The sequence below is a fragment of the Xenopus tropicalis genome, chromosome 6 (genome assembly GCF_000004195.4).
Source record: "Xenopus tropicalis strain Nigerian chromosome 6, UCB_Xtro_10.0, whole genome shotgun sequence".
Classification (NCBI taxonomy): domain Eukaryota; kingdom Metazoa; phylum Chordata; class Amphibia; order Anura; family Pipidae; genus Xenopus; species Xenopus tropicalis.
In genome coordinates this window covers 83,071,881-83,093,587 of record NC_030682.2, presented here as the reverse complement: position 1 = coordinate 83,093,587, position 21,707 = coordinate 83,071,881, and positions in this window count along the sequence as shown.

Here is a 21,707-nt window from a genome sequence, read left to right as displayed (position 1 = left end):
TGGGGGAAATGCTGCACTGTGGATAAAACATGATGCTTGCAGCAGAAATATGCACTTTGCATACTGAAATGCAGAGTTAAATAACCTAGTGGTAATTACAGGGCTCCCACAATAGGCATAATCAACCTGACAAAAAAAATCAAATGCTAATGGTGTTTAAAGAATGTATGCCAGAAATTACATAATCACCACTCTGAGAGTTTTGACCTCAACTTACATCAGAAACATGCACAAGCAATTATGCTTGTATTTCTGCATCAGTCACAATGGCAGCAGACAACAATATGGTGCATGGCTGCCATTACACTAGAGTTCTGGCTGCCATCTGGTAACTACGATTCCCTCTATGTCTTTAGCTGAAGACACATTTAAATACTATTATGTCTTCATTGCTGGCAAGCAGATTTAGATTTAAGAGAAACAACATCATGCTAGGGTTCCTAAAGAAAAATTCTGTTCGGAAATATGATCATATGTTCCAGCTGGCACTTTTTTGACTGATCCATAATACACTTTTTGTTTCACAGTTGGTTAAAACCTTGACCAATAATGGGTATTAGCATTAGTAATGACTGAATCTGTCCCATTTCACTTCACCGTAACTTTGAAAAGATTCACGAAAATAATGACCCACATTAAATAAATTTTTGCACGCATTAAAAAATCATTGCACATGCAAAAAAAGTCACATCCGATTAAAAAAATGTCACGTGCGGTGGTTTTTTTTTGCCTCTCGTAATTTTTTTTTTCTCGTAATTTTTTTAAAAATTTCGCTCATCGCTACTTAACATGTGTCATATTTCTCCATTTGACTTTTGTCTGCCACCAAAGTATGACAAACACAGAGCAATGTGAAAGTGACAGTGAAAGTTGTCGTCAATATCTGTTGTAATATTTTCGTTGTCATCATTAATTAGACTGTCAGTCAATGAAAGTAAAGTGGATTGTGAAGAATCCAATACTCTAATGTGAGAAAACAACCAGTTGAAAAGTTAAAGGGGTGGTTCACCTTCACATATTGAAGCTATTTTAGCAGATTAGGTCATTTTAATAAAATATGTAATGTATCCCTTTAAGAAATTGTCTACTGTTTTAGAGAAAATAATCTTTGAAGATAGCATTTCTGTATAGGGCAGGAGTCAGTGGAGGCACCAGGGGAATGGGTCACCGCCCTCTTTCTGCATAAGCCTGTGTCAACATGTTGAAGCTCTGTGTGTACCGGCAGTAGGAGCGTCTAAAGCTGCTGTAAATGTCTGCTTCCTGTCTCTTTTCTTCCTGCCTCTCCTCTGATTGGCTGCTAAAGGTACAGGCACGTAAGATGATCCCATGCTGCTGCTGTCTCCTGCTATGAACGTTTGGGGAGCGAGGGGGGAGCAGCAGGAGAAGCTCCCATGTGACACTGCAGAGAAGAAACGCTCCTCCTCCCTGAAAAGTTTTCTGTGTCAACCTGCAGCTATTACAGTAAGTTTTCAACAGCTTATTCAGACACACAGATACACAGTCTTTGCATGACACATATTAAACTCAGGGGAACATAATCTCTCATTTTTTGGGTAGCAGTGAGAAAAAGTAGACCACCCTTTTAAGAGTGTTTCTTTTTAAAACAAATGTTTGTGGGTGCTTTTATTTAAAGGGTATATGCTTAGTAGTGCGCAATATGTTAATATGTAGTAGGAATTACATTTAAGTCTAGCAATACTATACAGTGAATGGCCTATTTGTATCCCCATAGCCTTTTCTTTCTCTACCAATCCTTAGGATATTGAAACATGCAATGAAATGACTGACATGATAATTTAAAACTAGAATATTTGTTTAAATTGAAGTGGGGGATATTGAGGTAAAGCTTAAAAAACTAGCTAGTTGCAAAATGAAAAATGAATAGAAGAATGTTATGGCATCCTTCATATAATGGTAATGATCGTGAAGATCCCACTGCAACACTTCATGACCTTTCCTTGACATAATATGAGCATGAATGATTGCAGTGGCCTGAAGTTGCATAACAAGGTAAAACATTGGTATACACGAGTAAGACACTGTAATTGTGCAACTAAAGTGAATAACATCTCTAGAATGGCAAGTTTTGTTAAATATAGAAAATAAATGAAACTTTGAACTGTACCGTATTTAATGTATAATTATATATGATGCAACTTAAATTAAAGTACGTATGTGCACACTCTGGGGCCCATTTACTTACTCACGAACCAGCCGAATGCGCCCGATTGCGTTTTTTCGTAATGATCGGTATTTGGCGATTTTTTCGGAAAATTGTCGCATTACCAATACGATTTGCGCGAATTTTTTTGTCGTATTTTGACGTATTTTGTCACGACTTTTTCGTAGCCTTCGTGCCGAGTACGAAAGATTCGGATTCATTCAAGCTTCAGTATGGTGACTTTACTTGGGCCAGGTTGGAGCTGCAGAGTGCCATTGAGTCCTATGGGAGGCTTCCAAAATCATGCTAAGTCTGAAAGTTTCGGCCGCCGCTTACGAGCGCTCAATACGAAAAAGTTGTGACAAGATACGAGCACATCATAATGGCTACGAAAAACTTGCGTTTTTTCGTGCAAATCGTATTGTAACGAAAAAGTCGCGACAATTTCCAAAAAAGTCGTAAAGGCGCCAAAAAAAATCGCAAAAAATACGAAAAAGTCGCAAAATGTTCGTTTCCAATTCGGATTCGAATTCGTGTCTTAGTAAATGTGCCCCTCTGTGTCCAAGTTACACCATAACTTTGGTTGCTAAACTGATTTCGCAAATTGCACATTTATAAGTTAATATCCGCACATTTTTTCTGCTCAATTTGCATTTTGCTGCGGTTCACAAAAAAAAAAAGAAAAGATGGGCACAGCAGTGCAAAATGTTAGTGCCTAGGGGAAAACATGCGCAAAACAACCATTTGCAAAAAAAAAAAATGCACTGTTTGAACTTTATAAACACCCCTACTGTCTTTACAACTGGAAATGTGTGATTTCTGCTTCTATGTGTGTATTTTAGATGGTATTTTCTTTTGTAGTTTAGTGGCTAAAGTTGCTATTCATTTTATAGATAGATTGCTCTACTGGGTGTTAGTGATGAGCGAATTTGTCCCGTTTGTCGCGAAACGGCGAAAAAATTCGCGAAACGGCGAAAAATTCGCGAAACTAATTTGTCGCGCGGCGTAATTTTTCGCGCGGCGTAATTTCTGCGCGCGCGGCGTAATAAATTTGGCGCCACCGTTTTCGTTTCGCGGCGGAATTTTCCGTCGCGCGAAAATAACTGTAAGCGCGCGGCGAAAATTTCGCGGCGCGACGAGCACACAAATTCTACAGGTGGTTTTGTTTGTGGGTTGCACCTTTTTCACTGAGAACAACATCCAAGGGGTTGGTGAGCAGCATGTTGCCCCCGAGCTGATGTAGAGAGAGATATTCTGAGACAATTTGCAATTGGTCTTCATTTTTTTTATTTATGAGGGCCGATTCACTTAAGTGCGTTGAAACGAGCGCTATTTCTAGCATGCGTTAAAAATTTTATCGAGATGCTGTGTGTGTTATTTAAGTCGTGAAGACTATTTTCATGCTATATTGGACGCATCACATCAACGCATCGCGCACAAATAGTCGCCATATGCAAAAAAACGCACGCCATATTAGCCAAACACGGCATTACTTTCGGAAAACTACTGTTCTGAAAATGCCCATTTCCCTGCAAACTGGCGGCTGCATCACTCTGGGGCCAACACAGACTTGAATAAATCCCACTGCAAAGTACATATTTTGTTGCCAAAAGCTCATTTACTGCACTTTTCTATAATTACCGCCTGCCCCAAGTAGGGGTTCATTTTCGCATAGCCTAATGCGATATTTAGCGCGTCTAAGTGTGAATCATGCGTTAGTATTATTTCTATGTGCAAATTAACGCATGCGGTTCCTGTTATCTGGTTGCTAGTTTCCAAATTACCTTAGCAACCATGGGCTTGCTAACATAGAGTTTGAATGCTGGGGATTTTGGCTGCCATGGTCAGTGACCCCTTTTTGAAAACTGCAAAGAGTTAAAAGAAGATGGCAAACAATTCGCTGAATTGCATTGCAGTCAATGGGAAGACCAATTCCCATGCAGTTTGGCTGAGTATACTGCCTGCTACACACATGCCCTACATTGTTAGAGAACCTCCTATCCGCTATGCTTCAAGTGTTTTCTCCCAAGTGAAAAAAGGCTCCCATTTTGCCAGTTTCTTAAAAACATGTCTGTGATTTTTTACATTACTTCTGGTTGACAGTTAATGGTATCTACTACTGCACTAAAAAAGTACCTAAAAGTACAATCTATATTTTATATGTTACTACTAGCTTACAAACACAGCCACAACTAATAATAAATATGAACAGATACCATCTGGGTGCTGTCACGGTCGGCACCCTAAACCAGAACAGATGCCAAGTTCCCTTGTCTCGGCTCGGCTTCACCAGTGTTGTGACCGCCTTTGGCTTCGGGAGGAGCCCTCAGCTACTCAGATGCCACCTGGACTTAACGAGGGGAACGAGGCAGGAGTTCTGGCAAGCAAAGGGGCACGACTGTAGATAAAGTCAGTTAGGCCGAAGATCACGGTACAAATAGGGTTAAACTAGGTCGTCGTCAGGCAGGCTAGGTCGGGGCGGGCAGCAATCAAGGATAGTCAGACAGGCAAGGGTCAAACCGGAATAATCGATACAGCAGGATGAGACGTAAACGTAGTCGAAGTACAAGCCGAGGTCAGATATGGAAAATCAGGATAGTCAGGAGCAAGCCGGGTCAAAAACACAGGAAGGCAACAAGCAGGATACAGGAACAAAATACACAAGGCTCAAAAGGCACCAGGAATCAAATCCTATCACGGGCAATGAGTAACAATAGAAAGGCCCTTTAAATATTTTCAAATTTCGCGCCTTTGCGCGCTGACGTCATGACGTCAGCGCGCATGCGCCTTTAAGACGCGGAAGTGCGCGCGCGCGCGCACCTAGGAGGAGCCGGCCCAGGGAGCAGACGGCGCGGCGGGCGTCCCCGCCGATGGCAGCGCGGCGGGCGTCCCCGCCGATGGCAGCGCGGCGGGCGTCCCCGCCGTGCCGGTAAGGCACCACTCCTTACATTACCCCCCTCTCTAGGGGGGGCCACTGGACCCCCAGGCTTCCCAGGAAACCTTGAATGGAACTGCTTCCTGAGGCGATCAGCCTTGATGTCATCAACTGAGACCCAAGAGTTCTCCTCAGGACCGAAGCCTCTCCACCTAGTAAGATATTGAAGTTTACCTCTCACACGGCGGGAGTCGAGGAACTCTTGGATCTCATACTCAGGCTGACCTTCAATCAACACCGGGGGCGGAACAGACTGATGGCGAGTGTTAGCAGCAGGTTTAAGGAGAGAAACATGAAAAGTATTAGAAATTCTGAAATTAGGAGGTAACTGAAGACGGACAGAAGATGGGTTAATTATTGCAATGATGGGATATGGACCAATAAACCTGGGACCCAGTTTGGGAGAGGGAATCTTTAACTTAATATTCCTGGTTGATAACCACACTAAATCCCCCACCTTGTACTGGGGAGCCTCCCTACGGGATTTGTCAGCAGCTTTTTTCTGGGCTAGGGAAGCTGCCGATAGTGAATCATGAACTAGCGACCAGACTTCAGAAAATCTTAAGACAGAGGAATTGGCAGAGGGTACAGGGGAATTAGAGCCAGAAAAGAAAATGCTTTGGGGTGTAACCCATAAACGATAAAGAAAGGAGACCTCCCTGAGGAGGAATGGGTAGCATTATTGTATGCAAATTCTGCCCAGGGAAGCAGTTCAGACCATGTGGACTGGTTATCGGATACATAGCACCTGAGATACTGTTCAAGGGACTGGTTCACCCTTTCAGTTTGACCGTTAGTTTGGGGGTGATAGGCAGAGGAAAAGGACAATTCCGTACCAACCAAAGTACAGAAAGCACGCCAAAATTTAGAAACAAATTGAACCCCCCTGTCAGAAACAATATTTTCAGGAAATCCATGAAACTTGAAAATATGCATAATAAATAAATCAGCCAGGGTCTTAGCAGAAGGGAGATGTGGAAGAGGAATAAAATGAGCCATTTTACTGAACCTATCAACCACCACCCAAATCACTGTTTTACCCTGAGAAGAGGGCAACTCTACAACAAAATCCATGGAAATGTGAGACCATGGTTTCTCCGGGATGGGTAAGGGATTTAACAGACCCTGGGACCGATGATGAGATGACTTAGACCTTTGGCAGACTGAACAGGAACTGACAAAAGTTTTAACATCCTGTTTGAAGGAGGGCCACCAAACATGCCGGGACAATAAACAAATGGTTTTTGCAATACCTGGATGACCCGCCACCCTAGAATCATGAGCCTCTCTTAATACTTGCTCCCTAAGTACCTCAGGAACAAACCATTTACCAGATGGGGTTTCAGCAGGAGCAGAAGACTGTAAAGGGGACAATAAGGAAGAGAGGTCAGACCTCAGGGTTGCAACAATTATTTCCCTGGGAATGATAGGAGTGCACTCACTAGAGTCGGAGGAAACTGAGTCGAAACTCCTAGAGAGTGCATCCGCCTTGGTATTCTTTGAACCGGGTTTGAAAGTTAAAGAAAAATTGAACCTTGAAAAGAATAAAGCCCACCTGGCTTGCCTTGGATTCAGGCGCTTAGCGGATTCAATATAAAGTAAATTCTTATGGTCGGTATAGACCGTAACTAGATGTTTAGCCCCCTCTAAAAGATGGCGCCATTCCTCGAAAGCCAATTTCACGGCCAGCAATTCCCTGTTCCCTATGTCATAATTGATCTCTGCAGGTGAAAACTTTCTAGAGAAAAAGGCACAGGGATGCATCTTGTTGGTTGTCGGATGTCTTTGAGACAGGACTGCCCCAGCTCCTACCTCAGAGGCATCTACCTCTACAATGAAAGGGAGAGCGGAATTGGGAGGTCTAAGGATAGGGGCAGAACTAAACTCTTCTTTGAGGGTTTCAAACGCTTGTACAGCCTCAGGAGGCCATATACTGGGATCAGCGCCCTTTTTAGTTAGATTCGTGATGGGAGCTACAATTAGAGAAAAATTCTTAATAAATTGACGATAATAATTGGCAAAACCAAGAAACCTTTGTATAGCGCGTAACGAAAAGGGTTGGGCCCAATCTAGGACAGCTCTCACTTTACCTGGATCCATCTCTAGACCCTTGCCGGAGATAATAAAACCCAAAAACTGAACAGTAGAAACTTCAAAGGAACATTTCTCTAGTTTTGCATACAGATTATTCTCCCTTAGCCTTTTTAAGACCTCACACACATGTTTACGATGTTCATTTAGATTAGAAGAGAAAATAAGAATATCGTCGAGGTAGACCACTACGAATACCCCCAGTAGGTCACGAAAGATGTCGTTGACAAATTCTTGAAAAACTGCGGGGGCGTTACAGAGCCCAAAGGGCATTACTAAATACTCGTAGTGGCCGTCCCTGGTGTTAAAAGCAGTTTTCCACTCGTCCCCCTCTCTAATGCGGATGAGATTGTATGCACCTCTAAGATCAAGCTTGGTATAGATCTTGGCTGTTTTAACCTGGTCAAATAACTCAGAAATTAGAGGGAGAGGGTAGCGATTTTTAATAGTGACTTTGTTTAAGCCCCTGTAATCTATACAAGGACGGAGACCCCCATCCTTCTTACCCACAAAGAAAAACCCAGCACCTGCAGGAGAATTAGAAGGCCGGATAAAACCTCTTTCGAGGTTTTCCTGGATATATTCCTTCATGGATTGGGACTCAGGTAGGGAAAGAGGGTATGTACGACCACGAGGGGGAGAGGAACCTGGAACCAGATCAATGGGACAGTCATACTGTCTGTGTGGGGGTAAGGTCTCGGCCGCCTTTTTGGAAAAGACATCGGCATAAGCTGAATAGGCTGCAGGTAACCCCTCAAGTGAGGTGGCTGCTATAGTTGAGGGAATACAGATACCCCTACAACAAGAACCCCATTGAGAAACCTCCCCAGTAACCCAATTAATCTGGGGGTTATGAACCTGGAGCCAGGGTAAACCCAAAATGAGTGGAGAAGAGGCACCTTCAATAAGAAAAAGGACTATCTCTTCAACATGGAAATCGTTCACACATAAGGATAAAGATACAGTTTTCTTATTTACTACACCAGACCCTAAAGGTCTTTTGTCCACCGTTAATAATCTCATGGGAACACTAAGAGGGACTACAGGAATGCCATGTTTAGCAGCAAATCTGGCCTCAATAAAGTTACCCTCTGCCCCCGAGTCCACGAAAGCGGACAAGTTAACGGAGCCCGTAGGCCAGGACAGTTTGACCGGTAGCTGAACCTTGGAGGCAAATTGGGGAGAGGAAACGCCTGCACCCAAATGAAGCTCCCCTTCTTCATTTAGGCTTGGGCGTTTCCCGGCCTCTTGGTGCATTGTTTGAGAAAGTGACCCTTGTCCCCACAATATAAACATAACCCAAGGGTCCGCCTGCGTGTCTTTTCCTCAGGAGAGAGATGGAATAGGCCTAGTTGCATAGGCTCCTCCTGAGGTGGAGACACCGGGGAAGCCGAAGACTTAACATTGGTCACTAAGTCAGGCCTCATATAAGTAACCCCAGAAAAATTAGTATGACCCCTTTCACTCCTTCTTTCCCTTTGTCTCCTATCAATCTGGATGGCTAGGGACATGAGATCATCCAGACTGGACGACAAGGGGTAATTCACCAGGCTATCTTTAATAGAGTCGGATAGCCCGATACGGAACTGACTGCGCAGGGCTGCATCGTTCCACTCAGTTTCTCCTGCCCACCGGCGGAACTCTGTGCAATACACCTCTGCATCCCGTCTCCCTTGGCGCAGTTTACGAATCGCCGAATCGGCAGATGATGCACGATCCGGGTCATCATAAAGGATTGCCATGGAATTAAAGAATACATCAAGGGAAAAGCGGGCTGGATCAGAGGGAGGCAGCCTAAGGGCCCAAACTTGGGGATCTCCCAGAAGAAGGGTCATAACAAATCTTACTTTCTCCTCACCAGAAGGGAATGAATGAGGGAAAAAGCTAAGATATAATTTACACGCCTCTTTGAAGACGAAAAACTTTGACCTGTCTCCAGAGAATTTCTCAGGAAATGCAATCTTAGGCTCCTGGGGTCTATAGGTGTTACCTCCCAAAGCAGATGCCCCCACAGAAGGGGAAGAACTAGGAACAGGTTGCTGCTGCGAAGATTGCGTAGTCTCCAGCTGGCGGGTTAGATTGTGGAAACCCTGCAGGAGATAATTCTGCTTTTGCTCCTGATCCTCCAAGCGCTGTAGCAGGGCAGTAAGAAGCGCTTCAGTGGTAGCAGATGTAGTGGGAGGAGCAGCAGCGGACTCAACGTGATCTTGGTCCTCCATGGCCCGTGATAATGTCACGGTCGGCACCCTAAACCAGAACAGATGCCAAGTTCCCTTGTCTCGGCTCGGCTTCACCAGTGTTGTGACCGCCTTTGGCTTCGGGAGGAGCCCTCAGCTACTCAGATGCCACCTGGACTTAACGAGGGGAACGAGGCAGGAGTTCTGGCAAGCAAAGGGGCACGACTGTAGATAAAGTCAGTTAGGCCGAAGATCACGGTACAAATAGGGTTAAACTAGGTCGTCGTCAGGCAGGCTAGGTCGGGGCGGGCAGCAATCAAGGATAGTCAGACAGGCAAGGGTCAAACCGGAATAATCGATACAGCAGGATGAGACGTAAACGTAGTCGAAGTACAAGCCGAGGTCAGATATGGAAAATCAGGATAGTCAGGAGCAAGCCGGGTCAAAAACACAGGAAGGCAACAAGCAGGATACAGGAACAAAATACACAAGGCTCAAAAGGCACCAGGAATCAAATCCTATCACGGGCAATGAGTAACAATAGAAAGGCCCTTTAAATATTTTCAAATTTCGCGCCTTTGCGCGCTGACGTCATGACGTCAGCGCGCATGCGCCTTTAAGACGCGGAAGTGCGCGCGCGCGCGCACCTAGGAGGAGCCGGCCCAGGGAGCAGACGGCGCGGCGGGCGTCCCCGCCGATGGCAGCGCGGCGGGCGTCCCCGCCGTGCCGGTAAGGCACCACTCCTTACAGGTGCTTTGTATCCCACATTAACATGAATATACTGTATATTTTTGTGTAAATGTAATGAATCTACTAAAATACTATGTAATGTTACACAACTTCAAGTATCATCTGATCAGTAGTTAAATGAAATAAAATCCAAATGTTGAAGTTTGAAAATAAACAACATTTTTATTTAACAAAATTGCACAACGGTGCACTACATAAAAGCAGGAGGAGGAGGAGGAGGAGAAGGAGGAGGAGGAAGAGGAGGAGAATAGGACAGGATGGCCTCCTGAATCTCCCTCAAGTTCTGCCGCATAAGGGCCACATCCTGCCCCATAAGGGCCATATCCTGCCTCAGAAGGCCATAGTCCTCCCTCATAAGGGCCACCTCTTGGCGGACCTCTTGTAGGAGGTCCAAAAAAATATTTGCCCCCCCTGTTTGGGAGGCAGCATCCCGTGCTCCTGGGGGTGCTTCTGGCGCTGCTGGTGGTGCTGCTGGAGGTGCTGGCTCTGCCTGATCATTGGCAGGCTGGGGATCCTGTGCAGGAGCTGGTGGTGCCTCTGCCTCTGCCCCATTATCAGCCTGCTCCACCTGTAGCCATTCGTCTGTCAATGAAAGAATTACAGTTTGAGAAATACAGCACTTGCTTTTGTACCGAACAAATGATACAGGCTGAGATGTGTCATGTAACTACAGGAAAACCATTATCTATAAGCATGGAAGGTATGGGGCAGGGCATCTATAAGCATGGCAGGTATGGGGCAGGGCATCTATAAGCATGGCAGGTATGGGGCAGGACATCTATAAGCATGGCAGGTATGGGGCAGGGCATCTATAAGCATGGCAGGTGTAGTGTTCAACAGCAACCCTGTTATAAGATGTTTGTTATGTTTTGTTAATGTTTAGTGCTATGCAACACTGCTGACATTAGAGGGCGCCCTTTCCAGCAAACCAGATAGTATCATAGTCACTATGGGATGACAGTCATGTGACCCATTATGGTGTCATAGCCATGTGAGCAGAGCTGGCAGCCTAACAGCTTGTAAAATAAAGCCTATAGCAAAAGCCTCTGTGTATGTGTGGGTCCAAACCTTACAGAAGGTATGGGGCAGGGTATCTATAAGCATGGCAGGTATGGGGCAGGGCCTCTATAAGTATGGCAGGTATGGGGCAGGGTATCTATAAGCATGGCAGGTATGGGGCAGGGCCTCTATAAGTATGGCAGTTATGGGATGGGAAACACCATTAAGAGATAATCTCTATTTAAATAATCTGCAATTATGGCTATTGTTCCAATCCTAATGTTAAAGTATTTTCACAAACACATTTTTGCTCAAAAATAGCAAATTAAATAGAAAACAAGTGAGTGGTAATTTAGAAGAAAAATCTTTATATTAATTTTTAAGAAAATCTACCTTCCACTTCTCCCCTCAGCTCTTCCACAAGCTCAGTGTGGCGCCGCTTGATGTCGCTCCACAGACGCTGCAAGACGCGGACACTCAGATTGACCTGGTGATCCCTCCTGAGGCGCCGCCGCAGTCTCCTAACAATGCCCCTGCGGAGGGATTGGATCCCGGGAGTCCCTGCTGGGATATTATCATATCCCTCCCGGTGCAGGAAGCATATAAAATACCGCAGCTGCGCCTCAGTCATGTTACCAGGTCCAGCCATGTCCACGTCTTGCAATGTTTTCCACTCCTACTGGTCACAGGGCAGGGCACCAGGTATTTATACTAGGGACACACCCTATTGACGCGCGCGCCGCGTAACGCGCATGCGCGCGCCGCGTAATGCGCATGCGCGCAAATTAGCGTGCGAGCGACGAATTCATCGCGCTCCGGGCTTGTCGCGCTCCCGGCTTGTCGCGCGCACGAATATTTCGTCGCGAAACGTACATTTGTTCGCGCAAGCGTATATTTAGTCGTGTAGGTGTACTTTTGGTCGCGCGCACGAATATTTCGTCGCGAAACGTACATTTGTTCGCGCAAGCGTATTTTTAGTCGTGTAGGTGTACATTTGGTCGCGTAAGCGTATATTTGGTCGCGAAATTGTACATTTGGTCGCGCAAGCGCATATTTTGTCGCGAAAATGTACATTTGGTCGCGCAAGGTTATATTTTGACGTGCATATGTGAATTTTTACGCACAGGCCTCTAGTTTGACACTTAAGTGACAAATTTGACTATTCTGCTATTGTATTGAATGAGCCTCAGAACCATTATGCTTTTTTGGCTTGCACCTCCATTAAATTAATTATAATGAAATGCAAGCCTTCAATACAAGTACATTACAAGTACAACGATGTTTACCTCAGCACAAGTTTAGAAATCAAATGGCAATTATCGCCAGCAGCTGATCTTGGTTCAAACCTTGTGCCTATATACCATCACTGTTTTACCTCAGCACAGGCTTTTGGGATCAGACGGCGCAAATTGCAGCACGGAAAATTCTTGTGCCTACAGACTAACGATGTTTACCTCAGCACAAGTTTAGAATTCAAATGGCAATTATCGCCAGCAGCTGATCTTGCTTCAAACCTTGTGCCTACATACCATCACTGTTTTACCTCAGGACAGGCTTTTGGGATCAGACAGCGCAAATTGCAGCACGGAAAATTCTTGTGCCTACAGACCAACGATGTTTACCTCAGCACAAGTTTAGAATTCAAATGGCAATTATCGCCAGCAGCTGATCTTGCTTCAAACCTTGTGCCTATATACCATCACTGTTTTACCTCAGCACAGGCTTTTGGGATCAGACGGCGCAAATTGCAGCACGGAAAATTCTTGTGCCTACAAACCAACGATGTTTACCTCAGCACAAGTTTAGAATTCAAATGGCAATTATCGCCAGCAGCTGATCTTGCTTCAAACCTTGTGCCTATATACCATCACTGTTTAACCTCAGCACAGGCTTTTGGGATCAGACGGCGCAAATTGCAGCACGGAAAATTCTTGTGCCTACAGACCAACGATGTTTACCTCAGCACAAGTTTAGAATTCAAATGGCAATTATCGCCAGCAGCTGATCTTGCTTCAAACCTTGTGCCTACATACCATCACTGTTTTACCTCAGCACAGGCTTTTGGGATCAGACAGCGCAAATTGCAGCACGGAAAATTCTTGTGCCTACAGACCAACGATGTTTACCTCAGCACAAGTTTAGAATTCAAATGGCAATTATCGCCAGCAGCTGATCTTGCTTCAAACCTTGTGCCTATATACCATCACTGTTTTACCTCAGCACAGGCTTTTGGGATCAGACGGCGCAAATTGCAGCACGGAAAATTCTTGTGCCTACAGACCAACGATGTTTACCTCAGCACAAGTTTAGAATTCAAATGGCAATTATCGCCAGCAGCTGATCTTGCTTCAAACCTTGTGCCTACATACCATCACTGTTTTACCTCAGCACAGGCTTTTGGGATCAGACAGCGCAAATTGCAGCACGGAAAATTCTTGTGCCTACAGACCAACGATGTTTACCTCAGCACAAGTTTAGAATTCAAATGGCAATTATCGCCAGCAGCTGATCTTGGTTCAAACCTTGTGCCTACATACCATCACTGTTTTACCTCAGCACAGGCTTTTGGGATCAGACGGCGCAAATTGCAGCACGGAAAATTCTTGTGCCTACAGACCAACGATGTTTACCTCAGCACAAGTTTAGAATTCAAATGGCAATTATCGCCAGCAGCTGATCTTGGTTCAAACCTTGTGCCTACATACCATCACTGTTTTACCTCAGCACAGGCTTTTGGGATCAGACGGCGCAAATTGCAGCACGGAAAATTCTTGTGCCTACAGACCAACGATGTTTACCTCAGCACAAGTTTAGAATTCAAATGGCAATTATTGCCAGCAGCTGATCTTGCTTCAAACCTTGTGCCTACATACCATCACTGTTTTACCTCAGGACAGGCTTTTGGGATCAGACAGCGCAAATTGCAGCACGGAAAATTCTTGTGCCTACAGACCAACGATGTTTACCTCAGCACAAGTTTAGAATTCAAATGGCAATTATCGCCAGCAGCTGATCTTGCTTCAAACCTTGTGCCTATATACCATCACTGTTTTACCTCAGCACAGGCTTTTGGGATCAGACGGCGCAAATTGCAGCACGGAAAATTCTTGTGCCTACAAACCAACGATGTTTACCTCAGCACAAGTTTAGAATTCAAATGGCAATTATCGCCAGCAGCTGATCTTGGTTCAAACCTTGTGCCTACATACCATCACTGTTTTACCTCAGCACAGGCTTTTGGGATCAGACGGCGCAAATTGCAGCACGGAAAATTCTTGTGCCTACAGACCAACGATGTTTACCTCAGCACAAGTTTAGAATTCAAATGGCAATTATCGCCAGCAGCTGATCTTGCTTCAAACCTTGTGCCTACATACCATCACTGTTTTACCTCAGCACAGGCTTTTGGGATCAGACAGCGCAAATTGCAGCACGGAAAATTCTTGTGCCTACAGACCAACGATGTTTACCTCAGCACAAGTTTAGAAATCAAATGGCAATTATCGCCAGCAGCTGATCTTGGTTCAAACCAACCAAGCAGCAGCAGCAGCAGGTTCTTAGAAAACAACAGACCACAAATTAGAAGACATTGGTCCATATTTTAGCAGAAGTCGCAACGGTATAATTAGGAGCCATTTCCGGCCCCATAGTAGATGATATTTTGCCAAAGTAGCAACATTGCAAGTAGCCAGTATAGGCCATAATTAGAAGAAATTAGATGATACTGTGGCGGCAGAAGCAGCAGCAGGTTCTTAGAAAACAACAGACCACAAATTAGAAGACATTGGTCCATATTTTAGCAGAAGTCGCAACGGTATAATTAGGAGCCATTTCAGGCCCCATAGTAGATGATTTTTTGCCGAAGTAGCAACATTGCAAGTAGCCAGTATAGGCCATAATTAGAAGAAATTAGACAATACTGTGGCAGCAGCAGCAGGTTCTTAGAAAACAACAGACCACAAATTAGAAGACATTGGTCCATATTTTAGCAGAAGTCGCAACGGTATAATTAGGAGCCATTTCAGGCCCCATAGTAGATGATACTTGCAGGCATAGCAACATTGCAAGTAGCCTTGATAGGCCATAATTAGAAGAAATTAGACGATACTGTGGCAGCAGCGGCAGCAGCAGCAGCAGGTTCTTAGAAAACAACAGACCACAAATTAGAAGACATTGGTCCATATTTTAGCAGAAGTCGCAACGGTATAATTAGGAGCCATTTCCGGCCCCATAGTAGATGATATTTTGCCAAAGTAGCAACATTGCAAGTAGCCTTGATAGGCCATAATTAGAAGAAATTAGACGATACTGTGGCAGCAGCGGCAGCAGCAGGTTCTTAGAAAACAACAGACCACAAATTAGAAGACATTGGTCCATATTTTAGCAGAAGTCGCAACGGTATAATTAGGAGCCATTTCAGGCCCCATAGTAGATGATACTTGCAGGCATAGCAACATTGCAAGTAGCCTTGATAGGCCATAATTAGAAGAAATTAGATGATACTGTGGCAGCAGCAGCAGCAGCAGGTTATTAGAAAACAACAGACCACAAATTAGAAGACATTGGTCCATATTTTAGCAGAAGTCGCAACGGTATAATTAGGAGCCATTTCAGGCCCCATAGTAGATGATACTTGCAGGCATAGCAACATTGCAAGTAGCCTTGATAGGCCATAATTAGAAGAAATTAGACGATACTGTGGCAGCAGCGGCAGCAGCAGCAGCAGGTTCTTAGAAAACAACAGACCACAAATTAGAAGACATTGGTCCATATTTTAGCAGAAGTCGCAACGGTATAATTAGGAGCCATTTCAGGCCCCATAGTAGATGATACTTGCAGGCATAGCAACATTGCAAGTAGCCTTGATAGGCCATAATTAGAAGAAATTAGACGATACTGTGGCAGCAGCGGCAGCAGCAGCAGCAGGTTCTTAGAAAACAACAGACCACAAATTAGAAGACATTGGTCCATATTTTAGCAGAAGTCGCAACGGTATAATTAGGAGCCATTTCCGGCCCCATAGTAGATGATATTTTGCCAAAGTAGCAACATTGCAAGTAGCCAGTATAGGCCATAATTAGAAGAAATTAGATGATACTGTGGCAGCAGCAGCAGCAGCAGGTTCTTAGAAAACAACAGACCACAAATTAGAAGACATTGGTCCATATTTTAGCAGAAGTCGCAATGGTATAATTAGGAGCCATTTCAGGCCCCATAGTAGATGATACTTGCAGGCATAGCAACATTGCAAGTAGCCTTGATAGGCCATAATTAGAAGAAATTAGATGATACTGTGGCAGCAGCAGCAGCAGCAGGTTATTAGAAAACAACAGACCACAAATTAGAAGACATTGGTCCATATTTTAGCAGAAGTCGCAACGGTATAATTAGGAGCCATTTCCGGCCCCATAGTAGATGATATTTTGCCAAAGTAGCAACATTGCAAGTAGCCAGTATAGGCCATAATTAGAAGAAATTAGACGATACTGTGGCAGCAGCGGCAGCAGCAGGTTCTTAGAAAACAACAGACCACAAATTAGAAGACATTGGTCCATATTTTAGCAGAAGTCGCAACGGTATAATTAGGAGCCATTTCCGGTCCCATAGTAGATGATATTTTGCCAAAGTAGCAACATTGCAAGTAGCCAGTATAGGCCATAATTAGAAGAAATTAGATGATACTGTGGCAGCAGCAGCAGCAGCAGCAGCAGGTTCTTAGAAAACAACAGACCACAAATTAGAAGACATTGGTCCATATTTTAGCAGAAGTCGCAACGGTATAATTAGGAGCCATTTCAGGCCCCATAGTAGATGATACTTGCAGGCATAGCAACATTGCAAGTAGCCTTGATAGGCCATAATTAGAAGAAATTAGATGATACTGTGGCAGCAGCAGCAGCAGCAGCAGCAGGTTATTAGAAAACAACAGACCACAAATTAGAAGACATTGGTCCATATTTTAGCAGAAGTCGCAACGGTATAATTAGGAGCCATTTCCGGCCCCATAGTAGATGATACTTGCAGGCATAGCAACATTGCAAGTAGCCTTGATAGGCCATAATTAGAAGAAATTAGACGATACTGTGGCAGCAGCGGCAGCAGCAGGTTCTTAGAAAACAACAGACCACAAATTAGAAGACATTGGTCCATATTTTAGCAGAAGTCGCAACGGTATAATTAGGAGCCATTTCCGGCCCCATAGTAGATGATATTTTGCCAAAGTAGCAACATTGCAAGTAGCCAGTATAGGCCATAATTAGAAGAAATTAGATGATACTGTGGCAGCAGCAGCAGGTTATTAGAAAACAACAGACCACAAATTAGAAGACATTGGTCCATATTTTAGCAGAAGTCGCAACGGTATAATTAGGAGCCATTTCAGGCCCCATAGTAGATGATACTTGCAGGCATAGCAACATTGCAAGTAGCCTTGATAGGCCATAATTAGAAGAAATTAGACAATACTGTGGCAGCAGCGGCAGCAGCAGCAGGTTCTTAGAAAACAACAGACCACAAATTAGAAGACATTGGTCCATATTTTAGCAGAAGTCGCAACGGTATAATTAGGAGCCATTTCAGGCCCCATAGTAGATGATACTTGCAGGCATAGCAACATTGCAAGTAGCCTTGATAGGCCATAATTAGAAGAAATTAGACAATACTGTGGCAGCAGCGGCAGCAGCAGCAGGTTCTTAGAAAACAACAGACCACAAATTAGAAGACATTGGTCCATATTTTAGCAGAAGTCGCAACGGTATAATTAGGAGCCATTTCCGGCCCCATAGTAGATGATATTTTGCCAAAGTAGCAACATTGCAAGTAGCCAGTATAGGCCATAATTAGAAGAAATTAGACGATACTGTGGCAGCAGCGGCAGCAGCAGGTTCTTAGAAAACAACAGACCACAAATTAGAAGACATTGGTCCATATTTTAGCAGAAGTCGCAACGGTATAATTAGGAGCCATTTCAGGCCCCATAGTAGATGATATTTTGCCAAAGTAGCAACATTGCAAGTAGCCAGTATAGGCCATAATTAGAAGAAATTAGACAATACTGTGGCAGCAGCAGCACGTTCTTAGAAAACAACAGACCACAAATTAGAAGACATTGGTCCATATTTTAGCAGAAGTCGCAACGGTATAATTAGGAGCCATTTCCGGCCCCATAGTAGATGATATTTTGCCAAAGTAGCAACATTGCAAGTAGCCAGTATAGGCCATAATTAGAAGAAATTAGATGATACTGTGGCAGCAGCAGGTTATTAGAAAACAACAGACCACAAATTAGAAGACATTGGTCCATATTTTAGCAGAAGTCGCAACGGTATAATTAGGAGCCATTTCCAGCCCCAAAGTAGATGATATTTTGTAGGAGTAGCCACAATATAATTAGGAGCCATTTCCAGCCCCAAAGTAGATGATATTTTGCAAGAGTAGCCACAATATAATTAGGAGCCGTTTCAGACCCCAAATTAGAAGAAATTAGAATTTAAGAAATAGTAGCAACATTGTAAGGACCCTTGATAGGCCACAAATTAGAATATGATATGAGATGATATAGTGGCAGCAGCAGCAGCAGCAGCAGCAGCAGCAGCAGCAGCAGCAGCAGCTAGATTATTAGGGGAGTATAAGGCAGCAATTGAGAGAGGAGGGTACATCTGGGAGGAGAGGAGGAAGGAGAGGAGGCTAGTCCCTGATGTCAGCAATGGGCACATGGATATCCCCGCTTATCCATGCCTCATTCATTTTAATAAATGATAGCCTATCCACGCTGCCAGTGGATAGGCGTGTCCGCTTCTCCGTGACCACCCCACCTGCGGCACTGAAGACACGCTCTGACAGGACACTGGCAGGGGGGCAAGCCAGCACCTCCAGAGCGTATTGTGCCAGTTCTGGCCACTGGTCGAGCCTCGACACCCAAAAATTCATGGGGTCATCATCAGTGTGCATGGCGTCCTGCACACTCACAGACCCCATGTAGTCAGCCACCATATTCTCCAGCCGTTTTTGGTGGTGACTTTGGGTGCTAACCAGGCCTGCTGCTGCCTGGCGAGGCTCGAAGAAGCTTCTCCACACATCCATTAGATTCCCACCACCTCTAGCTGCGCTGCTGCTGCTGCTGCTGCTGCTGCTAGACTCCTGTCTCTGCTGGATGTGTGGAGTAGTGGAGGCCTGAGTGTCAGGCTGGGGGAAGGCCTCCATCAGCTTGGCGCACAGAGCCCTTTTCAATTGACCCACCCTCCTCTCTCTCTGGCTGGGTACAAGGAACTGCGCCATCTTTTCCTTGTACCGTGGGTCAATCATTGTAGCCACCCAGTAATCCTCCCGGTCTTTAATGGCGCAGATCCGGGAATCACTCCGGAGGCATGTCTGCATATGGGCAGCCATGTAGAAGAGGTGTCCCCGACCAACCTCTTCTTGACTGCCCTGGAGATGCAGCAGGTCATCTCCTGCCTCCTCCCCCTGCTCTGTGTCTTCCCAGCCGCGGACAACAGCTGGGGTGGTAGGGTGGCGTGGGCCCTGCTCCCCCTGCTCAGCAGGCACCCAGTCCTCCTCTCCTTCATCCTCCTCATCAGGCATGTCCTCCTCATCATGCCTCGCAGCCCCTTCCACCTGCCTACGGGGCCTGCACTCCTCCTCCTCCTCCTCAGGCACGTCACCCTCCTCTAGCAGGCCATCCAACGTGCGCTTGAGGAGGAAAACCAGGGGTATGATGTCGCTCACACACGCACTGTCCCTGCTAACAAAGCGTGTGGCTTGCTCAAAGGGGGCAAGTACTCGGCAGAGCTGCCTCATCTGCTGCCACTGCTCTGCACTGAAATACCCCAAATTTGCCCCCTGAGTACCCCTGGCACTGTGCTCCAGCAGGTAGTTGCTGACCGCCCAGCGCTGCTCTACGAGGCGCTCCACCATGTGCAGGGTCGAATTCCAGCGCGTCGGCAGGTCACAGATCAGCCGGTGGGGTGGCAAGCTATGTTGCCGCTGCATCCGTGACAAAGACGCGCTGGCGGTGGGGGACCTGCGGAAGTGGCCGCATACCCTACGTGCCTTCTCCAGCACAACTCCCAACCCTGTGTAGCTCTTCAGGAAGTGCTGAACCACAAGGTTGAGAACATGTGCGAAGCAAGGCACGTGGGTCAGACGGCCTAGGTGGAGGGCGGCCAGCAGGTTGCGACCATTGTCGCACACAACATTCCCTGCTTGGAGCTGGCGGGGAGCGAACCACCGCTGCACCTGAGTCTGGAAGGCGGCATGGAGCTCAGGTGCAGTATGACTCCTCTCTCCAAGGCAGAGGAGTTGCAGCACAGCCTGGCAGCGCTTGTACTGCACTGAAGCGTAACTGCGGGGACGCTTCAGGGGTGGCTCATCCATAGTGGAGGAGGAGGAGGAGGAGGAAGTGGCCGTGTGGGGTTTGCCCTTTACCCCACGGGGAGGCACCTCTAGCCTGAGGGGAGTCCTGCTGCCTGCACCCTCCCCAGCACTCATGAGGGTGACCCAGTGGGCAGTGTATGAAATGTATCGCCCCTGCCCATGCCTGCTGGTCCAGGTGTCTGTGGTGCAGTGCACCCTGCCCCCAACAGCATAGTCGAGGGACAGGGACACATTATCCACCACCTGCTGGTGGAGGGCAGGGACGGCCTTCCTGGCAAAATAATGGCGGCTGGGGATCCGCCAGTTAGGGGCAGCGCAAGCCATCAGCTCTCGGAAGGGGGCTGCGTCAACCAGCTGATAGGGCAGCAGCTGCACTGCCAGAAGCTTTGCCAGGCAGGCATTGAGCCTCTGCACTTGGGGGTGGCTGGAGGAAAGAGGTGCCTTGCGGGCAAGGAACTGGGGGAGGGAGACCTGCCGGGTCAGGGGCTGTGCAGATGGCAATAAGGAGGAGGAGGAGACAGAGGGGGCTGCAGAAGAGGCAGAGCTGCACAGTGGCCGCCTCCTACTGTGAGCCTCAGAATCCTCTTCCCTTGCTACAGGGATTGGGGAGCTAGCACCTGTTCCCTGGGGAATGGGAGGAGGTGGACAGGAAGCACCGCTGCCGCCCGGTGCCCTGCCACTTTGGTGCTGCTCCCCCGTCATCCTGTGATGACGTTTCATATGGGAACTTAATGCTGATGTTCCCATATGTGACCCTGTCTGCCCCCTACGTACTTTCTGTCGACAAAGGTGACAGACTGCTACTGATGGGTCCTGACTCTGGCACGTAAAAAATGCCCACACTGCTGAAGTGCGGGCCACCACCTTGCCTGCTGTGGAGGGCTGGGGACCTGAAGGCTGAAGGTCCCTGCCCATACGCCCAGAACCTGTGGACCCAGGTGCAGTGCTGCCCTGTTGCCTACCCCCCCTAGCAGTGGTTGGTGGGGTCTTCTGCTTCTTTGGGGCCGGCTCTTCCTCAGCATCACTAACAACAACACACAGCTCCCCCTCTGAACTGCTGCTGTTATCCTCCTGAGCCGGCACCCAGGATCTGTCCCCATCATCCTCCCCCAGATCAGACCCTGCATCCACATCCACATCTGGCTCATCAGCCTGCTGCCCTGCCATTAGGGGACCCTGCCCAACATCCCCTACAGCTGATGTGGTGTGCTGTGCCACATAC